Consider the following 16,890-nt stretch of genomic DNA (forward strand, 5'->3'; position numbering starts at 1 on the left):
GTCCGCCGTTAAGTATAGCATATTGTTGTTACACGCTATATGTATAACGCACAAACAGAAAACGATATCCTCTGATTTTGGCCCATTAATAAGTGAACTGACAATCACAAGTATTTCAATGTATAGCGTGTGTTTAGAAAATGCTATATATCCAAAATTTTCTACCTCCCGGACTAGCCATTTCCTATATAAAGTGGTAAGAGTATTTGGAAAAATCGTTCACATATAATTCTAATTCTCTTCAATATTTTCTTATTGTTAAACTCTGAAGCATTTTTTTCGCAATGTTTGAAGAGCGTTGAGTAAGAGTTTCATTATATGGGGGGTGGGGGTAGTGAGGCTGTGACGGAGAATAACTATGTGAGGTATAGTTTATCTCCACAGGGTCATGTTAAATTACCACTTACACTAGAGTACGGTAAATTGATATCATTGTTATGCAAAAAAATGGGAAAGAGGAAACGTTCAGTGATACTTAAAGTAACTGGAAGATAACCGTATTTCGTCACTCCGAAAGTAGGTAAATATATTCCCACCCACAAATGCGAAATGGACACATTCAACGGGAATCATTTCAACTTGGATATTGACTTGATTTCTCTTGTTCTTATTCCACACATCGAAGCAACCATAAGGTATAAAATCAAAGAGTGCATTACAGCAGTCTACCAGGAATATGGCCACACAATTACTAAAAGAAAGGCATATCTTGGGCGCAAAAAAGCGTTTGAAATAGTCTATGGTAACTGGGATAAGTCATTTGCAGATCTGCCTAGCTACATGGCTGCACTGCAACAGTTTAACCCCGTGACGGTTGTTGAATAGAAGCTTGAGCGTATTCCAGGTAAACCAGAATATATGTTCAATTACGTTTTCTGGGCGTTTAAACCAGCACAACATATAAAATATAAAATATAGTCCAATATCCTGCACAACGTATAAAATATAAACTAAGTATATTGCACTAAAATATTATTATATGATGAATAATAATAGAAAACATATCAGGGCCTCGTGTCGCCCGGCGTATGGAACGTACCGAACGCCATCCTGATGAATAGGGTTCTCGATAAAAAGTCGGGTGACGTGCCGGTACCGGGACATATACCTCTGAATATCCACCTCCTGGTCCCAAGTATGTAGGGGCGGAATCATCTCCTCTCGATGGTCCAAACTCTGGATCTGCCCGGCTAATTATGCCATAAATGCGTCGTCCGCCCGGCTACGATCATCCCTCTAATAATGCGTAGGCTCCCATATAGGCCCCCTCGGTATATACTATGGGCGGCCAAACTGCCGAAGTACCCGCTCCGAGGCATGATGCTCCACAATATCAAGGCATATGAGTGGGGCAGAAGTGCTCCAAATATGTTGACCAGCCGAGCAATAAGGTGGCAGAGAAGCTATCAAATCCTCACTGTATGGCGTCCAGATGAACTATCAAATAAGAACATGAAACATGAGTATGCGCAATACTAAGTTAATCCACACAAGGTAAGTTTAAGTACATATTTACCTGTGCGCCCTCCAGCAGATCCAACACATCCCTGCAGAGGGGGATATTATGATGAGCATCATACTTTCGTAATAGTCTACGGCGGAGAACCCACCTCCTGGCTAGAGGGACAAACAGAGGTGCTACAGTAGGAGGTAATTGTGGTCGCGGTGGCTGAAACTGCAAGAACCACTCCCAGGCCCAAACCTAACATACAAAGTTGACTTAATGGTTAAGATAAAGTCTAACTAGGTGTCACACCTCTTTTTCACCCGCGCCACCAAAAAGGGGCGCAAAGGGAGTTTTTCCAATTAAAGGACAATCGAAATGGGATTTATTTATTTATTTCAGAGTCGCCACTTGGGAGATTTATGGTGTCCCAAGTCACCTGTTTTAATCTCGAATCGAGGAAAAGAATGACTCTGTTTAACAGTCTGCGCACCAGAAATCCGGGTAAGGAATTCTATTAACCCGGGAGAAGGTGTTTGGCATTCCCGAGTTCCGTGGTTCTAGCACGGTCGCTCAACTATCATATTCGGCTTAATTATCTGATTTTATACAATTTTTTGAACCTATGTGCAAATTTTAGCTTTTAACCGCTTTTATCATTATCATTATTATTATAACAGAGAATTGCAACGTTGTGAAAACGTATCTCGAACCACGTCACATCAATGTACCCGTGGTTATCGACACATTTCGACTTCATTGAGATTTGGATTTGGGTCACATAAATGCGCACCCGAGTTTAAGAAAGTAAATTATTAAAGGCGCGCCTAAAGCGACTAGCGTGTTATCATTTTTGAGGAAGGCCGTGAACTTTTGCTAAACGGCCCATCCCGAAGTCGAAGGAATTTTACATACACTTATAGAGGGCCCTGCAGCTTATGTATTTTGTTTGTCGAGGTTCGTCTCATTAATTATTTAAAAAAAGAATTGCAACGTCATGGAAATGCATCTCGAACCACGTCACAATCAATGTACCCGTGATTATCGACATATTTCGACTTCGTTGAGATTTGGATTTGGGTCATATAAATGTGCACCCGGGTTTAATAAGGTAATGTTATCTAAAGTACGCGCCTAAAGAGACTAACACGTGGTTATTTTGGGAAAAGGCCGTGAAGTTCTCTAAGCGGCCGATCCCGAGTTCTAAGTAATTAATACATATATTTGTGAGAGCCCCGCAGTCCATGCGTTTTATTTGGCGAGGCTCATCTCGTTTATCTTAAAAGGACGATCCTAAAGTGACTACATCTTTCTATCATATTTTGTCTCTAGCCTAATTCATTAGCATGTCACTGAACCGTGATAATGTACTCAAATAGATTCAGTTTAATTTGATAACCAGTCCATCATGGGCCTCTGTACAGGACCAAGTATAATCAAGGAGCCTAATTTGAGACTTCATGTTCTTAGTATGAGGCAGACATGAAGTTTCTGGGGCCTAGGCTTTGGGGCAAGTCCCAAATCATCAGAAAATGCAAGATGAATTATGGCAGACCCAAGTTCAGAAGATACATGGCTCAGCGTTTGAGCTTCCAACTTGAAACAAAAGACTGAGAATGCAACGGATTTAATTTACGGGCACAAGGTTGTCACATGTGTAAGCATACTGGTGATTGTTTCCAACCTAATAGGGACTATCAACAATTAATTGATTTTTTACAGAATAAGCAGTTCAACTCCATATAACCATGGCAAATGGTATTACTTTCATGCAGTCCTTATGGTTAATATACTGAAATGGCCTAGAATGTTCAAATCTTACATGTCTACCCTTATTTCAAAATTAACTACAAGCCATATCATAAACAATTTTAGAATCAGATTTTTACTACTAACTATCACAAACCTCTCATGCTAAACTATCATAGGCTAATATCAGATTTAACTACAGCACGAATTAAGGGGTGAGCCAAATTAAAATTGGGGTTTCAATTCTTCACACAAATCAAATGAGTTTAACAATCCTACACAACCTCCAACAGTCCAATTATACAAGTGATATGACATTCGGATAACCAAAATGCTCTACACTTTTGAACTAAAACAAAATATGAGGAGTCAGAACTCATTTCAAGTAGCAGTTCATTTCATGTCCATAAAGCTTGAAGGTTACATGATATGTACCTGGATGTTTGAAATATAAGAAGAAGAAGAAATCAGCAGCAGCAGAAATGCAAGCAACAAACAACAGAACAACAAACAACCACTGCAAATACCAAACAGCCGGTACCAACAGCTAGTGACATATGCGGCAGACCCAAGCGGATTTGAAACCAGTTAAAACCAGAACACTCAAACTCAACAGCTCAAACGACCTCAGAAAGGAAATCAGAAAACACACTACTGCAACACTACACCCAAACTCATCTTAAACCATCTCAAAACCTGTTTAAACTTTGAACTCCTTTCTCTCCCTTTTCAGATTACTTTCTCTTCTAAAGTCTGCTTCAAAAAAAAAGCCAGCCCAAACCCAAAGAGGAACCAAGGCCAGACTCGACTGAAAAGATTCAGAGAAACTGATTTTTTGGTCAAAAAACTAGCCTAAACTCTGTTCCCCCCTAAAAACCTCTCTAAACTATGTAAAACTCCCCATTTTTAACCCCCCAAAACAGGCCTGCCCCCTCTACCTTATCAGATTTTTCTCCCCATGATATTCCCTTACTGTCCATTATCAAGTGTCTTGTGTCCAAAGGCATGGGCAGCTTATAATATTCAATTAATCCCCCATGCTATTATGTTTCCCAAGCCACTACTACTAGACAAAGTATTAGTTTAATGGTCAATTAAGTACACTTACGGTCAGACCACTAACACTAAATATTTCAAACCTTTTAAAACCCCAAAATACCCCTGAAAACTCTTGTGATTTAATGTCCTACCTTAAACCCTTTAATCTATACTACATCTTTCAGCTATAACCAATTCAATTCGAATTCAAATGACCGTTCAAACTAGAATTTAAATCAGATCAAATGGCATCAACAGAAGAACAATGATTCAGGATAAACAACTGACCAATAAATTCAGTTCAATGAACTGAATATACCAACAGGTTCAGTTCTAAGTTCAAATATAACAACGAGCTCATTTATTACAAACTTTAGAACACAAACGAGGCAGGAGGGAACAGACAAGAATGAGCCACAAATTAGACTATTATCATGCTAATCTAACATTCAAGTATACCAGACTAAGCGACGACACTTATTCAATCGATTACACAAATTATAACATATAACAATTGACAACAAACAGAAGCAATGATAAAATTGGACCAAATAAAAGGTTTGAGGGAGAAGAAGAAAGAACAATGAACAAGACTGAATTATAACTAACTAAACACAATTAACCATAAACAAATAGAACAAGAAAGGAGAAAAAGGTACCTTAACAAAAAGAAACTAGACGAACCCAGGTCGAACCCTTGACTCGAACTTTTTTGAGGTCGAACGGACCTTAATCGAGTTTTCTCAACTGAGAAAACTTCGACTAAGGTCCATTGGACACCCAAATTCCTCTAATTCGGACCAACTCCAGCCTTTGGTTTTCTAGGGTTCTTGGGGTTTGATTTGGGGTTCGAACGGTTCTGGTCTGATTCGAACCAAACCAACGGTGGTTTGGTGACGAGGGAGGTCAGGGAGATGTCTGGTATGAGTTTGGGACTGGTTGAGGTAGGTTTAGGTTCTGCTCGAATCTTCGATTGAAGATTCGAGAAGCTGGAGGTTGATTCGAGGCAAACGGTTAACATATCCGTAACGAGGGTGGTCAAGGGGTGCCTTGGTGTGAGTTTGGGACTGGTTGGGGTGGGTTTCAAGTTTTGCTCGAATCTTCGATTGAAGATTCAGCTACAGGCTGATTCAAGCAAAACGGGTAAGGGATTCGTGGAGAGGGTGGTTAGGTGTTCTAGGGATATTGGTTTCATGGTCATCGACGTTGTTGCCGCCGGCTTTCAGGCGAAAGGGTTTCAGGGTGGCTAAGGTTTCGAGGGTCGTTTGGTTTGTCTCTGAAAGAGACGATGAACAGGGGTATGGATTAGAGGGGTTGAGGTGAGAGGTTGGGCTTATATACGGAGGGGGTGGTTTAATCCTGGCCGTTGGATCAAGCATGATCAATGGCCTGGATCAATTCATTTAAAGGAAACAATGTCGTTTGGAGTAGTACTGGGGCGGGGTCGATCCGGGGGCAAGTGGGTCGGGTTGTGGGGATTGTTCTGAGGGTTGGATCAAATGAAATGAATGGCCTGGATCTATTGGCTATATACGACGTCGTTTAGATATATCTGGAGATTGACTGGACCGTTCGATCGAGTGAGATCAACGGCTCAAATTTTTCATGCCCGAACGGCGTCGTTCTGGACTGGTCACAGGTGGACTGGATTTGGGGTGGGTATGGGCTGACTTGGGGGTGACATTTGGGCTTGAACTTTTCTCTTTTAAACTGGCCCAGTCCGAATTTTTGCCCTTTCTTCTCTTGTTTCTTGTTTTTCCCTTTTACTTTCTTTAATTCTAATTACCAAAACTAAAAATTAACTTTAAAGAATACTAATTAACCCTTAATAATTATCTCCCAAAATTAAATACAAATACAATCACACAATTTGTACATTAAATGCTAAAAATGCAAAGTACATATTTTTGTGACTTTTCCGTTTTGTAAAACAAACTTGATTGTTTAATTAAGTCATAAATTATAAAATTAAATCCTAAATGCACATGCAACACATATTTTTGTATTTTTCTTAATTAAAATAGAAATAAACATGCACAGACAAAATACAAATAAATCACAAACAACACAAAACCATTTTATTTTGAATTTTTGGGAGTAGTTCTCATAGGGCAAAAATCACGTGCTCACAGCTGCCCCTCTTTGTTTGAAAACACAAAGAGTTTTCGTGCAAAGATAAAGTGAGGGGATACGAGCGATTTTTGCCCGTTGGAATATTCCGTGTGAAGCATTTTTGAAAAGATTTAACCGAACCTTTGCTTCAAAGGTTTCCTACATATCCCTTGCTAGAAGGGAATCAGGTTAATGTAGTTCGGGAAGTTTTGGTAGCTGAGACTACCATGAGACTGCAATTTTTGCTGTTACTGCTGCTGCACGCTGTTGCTGTTGCTTTTAGACCTCCTTATTACACCGTGCTAAAGAAAAACAAGGAGCTAGACTAAACTAGGGATTTCAACATCTTATCTATCTTCAAGCTTGCTCTTTGTAGTCTTCTTTCTGATTTTCGCCATGGGATTCATGTTGGGGGTATTTTGTTGTAACCCTCCGCATTACTGACCTCTGATTTGATCTTGAAATGTATTTCTCTGTTCTGCAGGCGGGCTCCTGACCTCAACTTGAATGTGTATTCCTTTGTTCTACAGGCGGGCTCCTGACTTCTTCAACTTAAAATATAACAACCTCCGTTCTACAGGAGGGCTCCTGACTTCTTCAACTTAAAATATAACAACCTCCATTCTACAGGCGGGCTCCTGACTTCGACTTGAAATTATAACAACCTCCATTCTACAGACGGGCTCCTGACTTCATCAACTTAAAATTTAACAACCTCTGTTCTACAGGCGGGCACCTAACTTCGACTTGAAATTAAAAGATAATACGGCCTCCATTCTCCCGGTGGGCTCCTGACTTCTTCAACTTCAAATATGACAACCTCCGTTCTAACAGGCGGGCTCCTGACTTCTTCAACTTAAAATATAACAACCTCCGTTCTACAGACGGGCTCTTGACTTCTTCGACTTAAAATTTAACAACCCCCGTTCTACAGGCGGGCTCCTGAATTCTTCGACTTAAAATTATAACAACCTCCATTCTACAGGCGGGCTCCTGACTTCAACTCTTTTGTAAAATATAATACTTCCATTCTTCAGGCGGGATCCTGACTTCGACAAATTTTTACAACTTAATATCTCCATTCTCTAGGTGGGCTCCTGATTTCAACTACTTCTTAAAAATGGAATACCTCCATTCTCCAGGCAGGCTCCTGACTTCATCAACTTCTTAAAAGTATAGTACCTCTATTTTTCAGGTGAGCTCCTGATTTCAACTATTTCTTAAAAATAGAATACCTCCATTCTCCAGGCGGGCTCCTGACTTCAACAACAACTCAAAAACAATTCAGCCTCCATTCTCCAGGAGGGCTCCTGACTTTATCAACTTCAAATATAACAACCTTCGTTCTACAGGCGAGCTCCTGACTTCAGACTTGAATCATCTTCTTTTAGAACTGCTTCCCTCAAAACTGGTGTTTCATTCCTCTGAATGCTGGGGATAACACTGCTGGGGAATTATCTTCCTTCTCTAAAACTAGTTACTTTCCTCCATTTAACAGTGGTGGGGATGATACTGATTCAAAGGCCACCACCCTTAAAACTTGGGTTAGCTTGCTTCTTCCAAGATTGCTTTCTTTATAACTTGTATTGCCTTCTCCCGTAAACTGCTGGAGATTTCACTTCCTTCAAAACTTGCGTTATCTTCCATCTTCCCCAAGTGGCTATCTGATTTCAAGAAAATTTTCTACCCCAGTTTGATAATCTTCTTTGTGGCCATGTCTTCCCGCTGTCAATAACATTTCCTTTCCCTACTTCAAATCAAAGAAATATTTGTTAGTTTAAAACATGGTGAGTGGTCGTGCCACTCCTGCTGGGGATGGTTTTTCCCTTTTTCCTTTCCATCCCTTGCGTTTTATTACAAAACTTGCTGGGGATGATATTATTTGCTGGGGATGATATTCCTGCCGGGGATGGTTTTTCTTTTCTCTTCCTTCCCCCCTCTGTGTTGTCTGACCATCGCGGAACTTGGTCGATAATCTGTCGGAGTTGTTCCTGCATCTCGGAAACCTGCTGGGGATCCTCTTGGAATTTGATCCATAACTTTTCCACTTTTGTTTTTTCTATTTTTCTCCAACTTCCCCTGGAAATTTGGTCCTCTTGGAATCTAGTCCCATTCATCATTTGGTCTTGCGACAAACTTCTTTTCGCTTTGTCTCCTTATCTTTGGCCTGTCCTATTCGCATTTTGCTTTGCACCGTTTTGGCAACTGGTAGTAAGCTCTGAAAATCCTTTTCAAAAACAAACTGCTGGGGAGATAAAGTCTTTAGACCAAGAAATGAAAAAGTGATGATTTCAAAAGATAGAGAAAAGAAGAAGTCTTTCTAAACAAATGCTGGGGAAAAAAGAAAGAAAAGAACTTATCTGAATGATATAACCGATCCCAACGATCATGTCGTGCATTCTGGATTAATCAACTCAGTCTACTTGTATCAATCAATCTTTCGGACGACCTCATCTTGCTGGGGATAAATAGGCACTCAACTCTTTGCCAAATACGGATCCTTTCCGCCAATCTTGTCTTGTCGCCTCATAGTGCCCTTCGAGGGGTTTTCACTAATAAGACTCTCTCATTTCTCTCAACTCCCATCGCCTTATGGTGCCTGTGAAGGTTTTCACCGATAAGACTCTCTCGTTTTATTTCTCTCAACTTACGTCGCCTTATGGTGCCTGTGGAGGGTTTCACCAATAAGACTCTCTCATTTTATTTTATTTTTCTAGCTGGAGATTGGAGTGTTGCTGATATGACTCTCTCTGCTGGGGATTCTTCTGGCTATCAATTCATTTCCAGCTTATGATCCTCTTCTCTGCTGGGGATCATAGTGTTATTCCCGACTTCCATTTGCATGACTTGGCACTTCTCGGAGGCTGATCGAGAGGTCTTTTTTGGACATCAATATGGGTTTTTTGTGTATGGCTAAAGAAAAAGGGTATCATGAGGGTTCAAAATCATTTTGATGGGTAAAACATTACAACTCTTGGAATCGAACTTTCTTCCCAAAATTACAAACACAAACTTCTGCCCCAATTTTTTTGCTTGGGAATTTTTATTTTTTGTTACACTATGACCGAGCCGTGAGGCGCCTACGTATCCTTCTTTGAGGAATCAGGTCAAACGTAGTTCCCAATTCCTTTGGTTTTCTTGTGACTTTTCTTTTGTCTTTATTATCATTATTTTTCTCTTCTCTTTTTCTTTCATTTTCATTACTGATTCCAAAAAAGGGGTATGAAAGAATAAATAAGGCTCAAAAGGGGAAGCAAAGGTTAAAATGTTTGGATAGAAGAAAAAATTACCTCCGTCATTTCATTCTCCGACAAATGCCAAGTGCAAACAAACAACAATTACAATTAAAAGAAATCATACATAATATCTCTTAACTACGTCAAAATTGATAGCCATGTCGACGCATTTCCCTTCGATATCTGTTAAACATAACACGCCATTGGACAACACTCTGGTTACAATGAATGACCCTTGCCAATTCGGGGTGAACTTGCCCTTTGCCTCAGCCTGATGTGGGAGGATGCGTTTCAGCACTTGCTGGCCCACTTCAAACTTTCGGGGACACACCTTTTTGTTGTATGCTCTTGCCATTCTCTTTTGGTATAACTGGCCATGACACACGGCTGCCAATCTCCTTTCATCAATCAGGTTCAACTGCTCCAAACGGGCTTTGACCCACTCGTTATCATCAATCTCAGCCTCAGCGACAATCTGAAGGGATGGAATTTCAACTTCTGCCGGTATCACTGCTTCAGTTCCATATACCAACAAATAAGGAGTTGCACCTACTGAAGTATGAACAGTGGTGCGATAACCCAACAATGCAAATTGTAATTTCTCATGCTATTGTCTGGATCCTTCTATCATCTTCCTCAGTATCTTCTTTATGTTCTTGTTGGCCGCCTCGACCGCTCCATTCGCCTTGGGACGATATGGTATGGAATTACGGTGTGTAATCTTGAACTGTTGACATACTTCTTTCATCAAACCGTTGTTAAGATTAGCACCATTGTTCGTGATGATCACCTTTGGGATCCCAAATCTACAGATGATATGGGAATGAACAAAATCTACCACTGCCTTCTTGGTTACCGACTTGAAATTTTTAGCTTCAACCCACTTAGTGAAATAATCGATGGTCACCAGAATGAACCTATGACCGTTGGTAGCTGCCGGCTCAATAGGTCCAATGACATCCATGCCCCAAGCAACAAATGGCCATGGTGCTGACATTGTATGCAATTCTATCGGCGTAGAATGAATCAGATCTCCGTGTATCTGACACTAATGGCATTTTCGCACGAAATTGATACAATCATGCTCCATAGTGAGCCAATAGTACCCTGCTCGAAGAATCTTCTTCGCCAATACATATCCGCTCATATGTGGCCCACAAACTCTAGCATGTACCTCTGTCATAACCATCGTGGCTTGACTAGCATCTATACATCTTAGCAGTCCCAAATCTGGTGTTATTTTATACAACACTCCTCCACTGAGGAAAAATCCATTTGCCAGTCACCGAATGGCTCTCTTTTGATCTCCGATGGCCTACTCCGGGTATATCCCCATCCTGAGGTATTCCTTGACATCATAAAACCATGGCTCGCCATCTATTTCTTCCTCTATCCTGTTGCAATAAGCATGCTGATCATGAACCTGGATATGCAATGGGTAAACATGAATTTTGTCTGGGTGGTGCAACATCGATGCTAAAGTGGCCAAAGCATCGGCAACCTCATTATGAACTCTTGGGATGTGTCTGAACTCCATTGATCGAAATCGCTTGCTCAAATCGTGCCAACATTGTCGATATGGTATAAGCTTTAAATCCCATGTTTCCCATTCACCCTGGATTTGGTGCACCAGGAGGTCCGAGTCTCCTAAGACCAAGACGTCCTGGACATCCATGTCTATAGCTAACCGTAAACCCAAAATGCATGCCTCATATTCAACCATGTTATTGGTACAATAGAAACGTAGATGTGCCGTAACAGGATAATGATGTCCTGTTTCAGAAATAAGTACCGCTCCTATTCCAACTCCTTTCGCATTTGCGGCTCCATCAAAGAAGAGCTTCCAACCTGGTTCCTTAGATAATTCTAACTCATCTATATGTATCGCTTCTTCATCAGGAAAATACGTCCTCAATGGCTCGTATTCTTTATCAACAGGATTCTCAGCCAAGTGATCGGCCAATGCTTGGGCTTTCATGGCCATCCTCGTCATATAGACGATGTCGAACTCCGTGAGTAATATTTGCCATTTATCTAACCTCCCTGTGGGCATAGGCTTCTGGAAAATATACTTCAGTGGATCCAAGCATGAAATGAGATAAGTAGTATATGATGGCAGATAATGCTTCAAGTTCTGGGCCACCCAAGTCAGGGCGCAACATGTCTTCTCGAGTTGAGTGTACTTAACCTCATAGCCTGTAAACTTCTTGCTGAGATAATAGATGTCTTGCTCCTTCCTTCCTGTGATATCGTGTTGCCCCAGTACGCAACCAAATGAATTCTCCAGTACCGTTAGATAGAGAATCAACGGTCTTCCTAGTTCAGGTGGGACAAACACATGTGGGTTTGATAGATACCCCTTGATTTGGTCGAAGGCTTCCTGACATTCTACCGTCCATTCTACCATAACTTCTTTCTTCAGTAGCCGAAAAATGGGTTCACAAGTCCCCGTGAGTTGAGCGATGAACCTGCTGATATAATTCAACTTTCCCAACAGACTCATTACTTCTGTTTTGTTCTTCGGCAGTGGCAATTCCTGGATGGATTTGATTTTTGACGGGTCCAACTCAATGCCTTGCTGACCGACGATGAATCCCAATAGCTTTCTAGATGGAACACCAAATGCACATTTGGTCGGGTTGAGCTTTATATCGTACCTTCGAAGTCTTTGAAAAAACTTCCTTAAGTTGGCTACGTGGTCTTCCTGATGCTTGTATTTTATGATCACATCGTCTACGTATACCTCAATCTCTTTGTGTATCATGTCATGAAACACAGTAGTCATTGCTCTCATGTACGTTGCCCCAGCATTCTTCAAACCAAATGGCATTACCCGGTAGCAAGAAGTCCCCCACGGCGTAATGAAAGCCGTCTTTTCCGCATCTTCTTTATCCATCAGAATCTGATGATACCCAACATAACAACCCACAAAAGACCCGATCTTACGTCCGGCACAATTATCGATCAAGATATGGATGTTGGGTAATGGAAAGTTATCCTTTGGGCTTGCCCTGTTCAGATTGCGGTAATGGACACACACTTTGATCTTCCCATCTTTATTCGGCACTGGCACCACATTAGCCAACCAATCAGGATATCGAGTGACCCGAATAACCTTTTCTTGCAGCTTCTTGGTTACTTCCTTTTTATTCTTCACACTCATGTCTGTTTTGAACTTCCTCAATTTCTGCTTGACGGGAGGGCATGCCGGGTTTATGGGCAATTTGTGAACCACTAAATCCGTGCTTAACCCGACATGTCATCATATGACCATGCAAAAACATCTTTGAACTCAATAAATGCTTTGATTAGTTCTTCCCTGATATTCAGTGCAATGTGGATGCTTATTTTAGTTTCCTTGATATCAACTGCATCCCCTAAATTGATGGCTTCTGTGTCATTTAAGTTGGGCTTGGATTTCTCTTCAAACTGGCTTAACTCTCTGTTTATCTCTTCGAAGGGTTCATCCTCATCGTATTCCGATTCATTATCATAATCGACCTCTTGTACAATTAGTTCAGAATCAGATTGATTTTTCAGACTAGGTTGAAGATCTGTTGCGCATGCCATGTCATTAGAACCAGTATAAAGAGAACTGTTCAGAAAGAGAAAAGAAGAAAACAAAATTAGAACAAAATAAAAAGAAAAAAGCTTTCACTTTATTAAAATACGGGATAACAGAGTTTCACACTTTGCCGAATACAAAACAAAACTAGATTACAACCCTGGAATAATCCAAAAAGACATGAAAGAAAAATCAGAGCCCACTACCAAGACTCCCTCCGGGTAGGAAGGGGAGTAGCCATCAAATTGTTGATATTGGCCCTAGGCCCCACAAACTGTATCTCTAACCTACTGGACCCTTCTCCAGCTTCTGTCATGTTGACATCGGCGAACAGCCTTTCAAAGCCCTCATTCAAATCTCCGTCTGGCCCAATCAGAGGTCCTAGAATTTTGGGGTCTGACAACCTTATGCTACCTGCTCTGACAAAGGATCTGGAAAGACGCAGAACTGGCTTGGGAAGAACCCAAACTTTATTCTTCAACTTTCGGGCCCGCCTTATATCTGTTGCCGTAGGCTTGAATCCTATCCCGAAAGTGTCCAGGTTCTTGGGCAAAGAAACTGGCTGGACCATACCTTGCAGATCAACCCCAAAACTTTTCCTGGTACAAACCCGCTGTTTAGCATTTCCGAGGCTACCATGAAGGTCGCAGCTACGATCCTGGGAAGTGGAAGGTCCTCGCCTTCAGAAATTTTATCCACTGAAACCGCGTTGAAAACCTGGTACACCCATGGACCTTTGTCGTCATCAATTTTTATGAATGGCACAACGGCATCACTCACAATTCCTATACCGTCAACCCCGTGCACCACTATCTCCTTCCTATCCCACTCAAATTTCACCATCTGGTGCAATGTAGAAGGCACTGCTTTGGCGACATGGATCTAGGGTCGCCCTAATAGAAGGTTGTATGATACTGCCACGTCTACCACTTGGAATTCCATGGTGAATTCGACTGGACCAATGGTTAATTCCAGTATGATATCACCCACCGTGTTGGTACCGCCCCCATCAAAACCTCAGACGCAGACGCTGTTCTTGTGAATCCGGTCATGATCAACCTTCAGCTTGTTCAGAGTAATCAAAGTACAGATGTTGGCACTTGACACATTATCAATCAATACTCGGGTGACTACCGAGTCTTCACACTTCATGGTCAAGTAGAGGGATTTGTTATGTTCTGTACCTTCTGTTGGTAATTCATCATCAGAAAACGTCACTCGGTTTACCTCGAAGATTTTGTGCGCTATCCTCTCCAAGTGGTTTACGGAGATTTTATCCGGAACATGGTCCTCGTTTAGGATTTTCATCAGTGCATGGCAATGATCGCTGGAATGGATTAACAAGGATAGCAACGAAATCTGTGCCGGGGTCTTTCTTAACTGCTCCACAATGGAGTAGTCTTGTGCCTTCATTTTCTTCAAGAACTCCTCCGCCTCTTCCTCCGTCACGGGCTTCTTTATCACTGCTGGGTTGGACATTCTTAACTCTACGGGAGCAAAACACTTTCCCCAATGAGTTAAACCCTGGGCCTCACATACTTCTTCCACAACCTCCTTCCCCTTGTACATTACCATCGCTTTACTGTAGTTCCATGGCACGACTTTCTTGCTGATTATCGGCATCTGCATTACTGGCCTGATAATAACTGGCCCTATGCATGCTGGCTTGCTTGGTAACCCCTCGCACCGTTACTTTGACCGGCTCTGGATTCTTTGCAACAATAGGCGAACTCTTCCCCATCACCACTACTGGCTTGACGTCTACCTTTTCCAACTGTACCACCTCTTCTCCACCTGTCGACTTTTCTTTTGGACTGGCACAGATCATCATCACCGTCTGTGAGGGTTTCTTTAGCTCCCCTCCTTCATGTACGAGTTCGATCATATGAGTTTCATGGTGTGCTGGCAACGGGTTCTGATTGATGTTAAGTGCCTCTGGCTCTTGGACCTTGACCCTATTTGTGTCAATAAGGTCTTGTACGACAGTCTTCAACTTCTAACACTTCTCAGTATCATGCCCGGGAGCCCCCAAACAATATTCACAGCTTACCGAGTGGTCCAGATTTTTGGGAAAGGGATTTGGCAATTTGGGCTCCACAGGACTCAATAGGCCTAACTGCCTCAATTTGTGGAACAGAGTAGTGTAGATTTCTCCCAACGGAGTGAATGTTCTCGGCCTCTACACCCTTTTATTCCTGAAAGCCTGATTCCCACGGAAACCTGGTCCCGAAGGATTCCTGTAGGCCCTTGGTGGTGGATATGTGTTTTGTGGAGGTGGATATATATTTTGGGGAGCCAGCGCATGCCATTGCGGGTGAGCCGGAGGTTGGGTGTAAGTTTGGGCGTGATGGACAGAGAAATGTGGCTATTGTGGTAGGTAATAGGGCTGTGGAGGGCCATATGGAATGTGTGGGTAATTTGAGTGATGGGGTCTAGGTTGGCAGTGAGGGGTGGGACCTCTGGATCTGGACCAAGGACCTGTCTCGACTGTTGCGACATCTTTCCTTTTCTTCTTTCCGAGTGCACCTCCCGTGCCGCTCTGGATGGCCTGAGTGGTTGCTTTAATCACCGAATAGCTCAGTATTTTGTTGGACTTAAGTCCCTCTTCAATCATACCGCCCATTTTTACTACTTCGTTGAAAGATTAGCCAACTAACGTCACCAGGTGACCGAAGTAAGTTGGCTCCAGAGTCTGCAGAAAGTAGTCCACCATTTCCTCCTCTCTCATCGGAGGATCAACTCTTGCTGCCTGTTCTCTCCACCGAAACCCAAATTCTCTAAAGCTCTCTCCTAGTTTCTTCTCAAGTTTCAGCAATGTGAGACGGTCAGGGACGATCTCAAGGTTATACTGGAAGTGACCTGCGAATGCTTGTGCTAGATCGTCCCAGGTGTACCACCTGCTCGGATCCTGTCTTGTGTACCATTCCAGTGCAGACCCACTTAGACTTTGACCAAAGTAAGCTATTAGCAGCTTATCTTTACCACCTGCTCCTCTCATCTTGCTGCAAAAACCACGCAGATGTGCCATTGGATCACCGTGCCCCTCGTATAGATCAAACTTTGACATCTTGAACCCTGCCGACAATTGAATGTCGGGGAATGGGCACAAATCTTTGTAGGCCAAACTAACTTGGTTGCCTAACCCATGGATATTCCTGAAGGAATGCTCCAGGCTTTTAAACTTTCGAAGCACTTCGTCTTGCTCTGGGCTCTTAACCGGCTTTTCAGTCTCTACCGGGATCTTGAAGTGAGTGTTATAAGTATGAGGATCGGGTGCTTTGAAGGTTGGTTCAGGGGGTAATATTAGTTATCGTGAGCCTGAAACAATGGCTCGCTGGATGATCTTTGCAGCATGGCTGCTGGGGGTGCCACAAAAATAGGAACATTTGGTGGAGGAGGGTTCTGATTGGGTTGTGAAGCTTGGGGATCATAGGCACTTCTTCCCTGATAGTATTGGTGACTGGGGAACCTTGTCGAAGGGCCGGAGGGGGGAGGGTATTCCGGAGTATGTCCTGGTGGGAGAGTGGGAGTAACGGGAGAGCCAAGCGCTTTTTGTACCCTAGCTAAGTCCAACTGCATTTCTTTCATCTTCCGTCTCATCTTATCCATTTCCTCCTTCAGCATTTGATTCTCCGTCTTTTCATCCTCGACACTTTGGTTTGAACTAGTCATGCTTTTTAGTACGGGCCCTTTGGATCTTTTTTGGTAATGGTAATCTGCCAGAACGTTCTAACAAACTAACTGGT

The sequence above is a fragment of the Nicotiana tabacum genome, chromosome 11 (genome assembly GCF_000715075.1).
Source record: "Nicotiana tabacum cultivar K326 chromosome 11, ASM71507v2, whole genome shotgun sequence".
Classification (NCBI taxonomy): Eukaryota; Viridiplantae; Streptophyta; class Magnoliopsida; order Solanales; family Solanaceae; genus Nicotiana; species Nicotiana tabacum.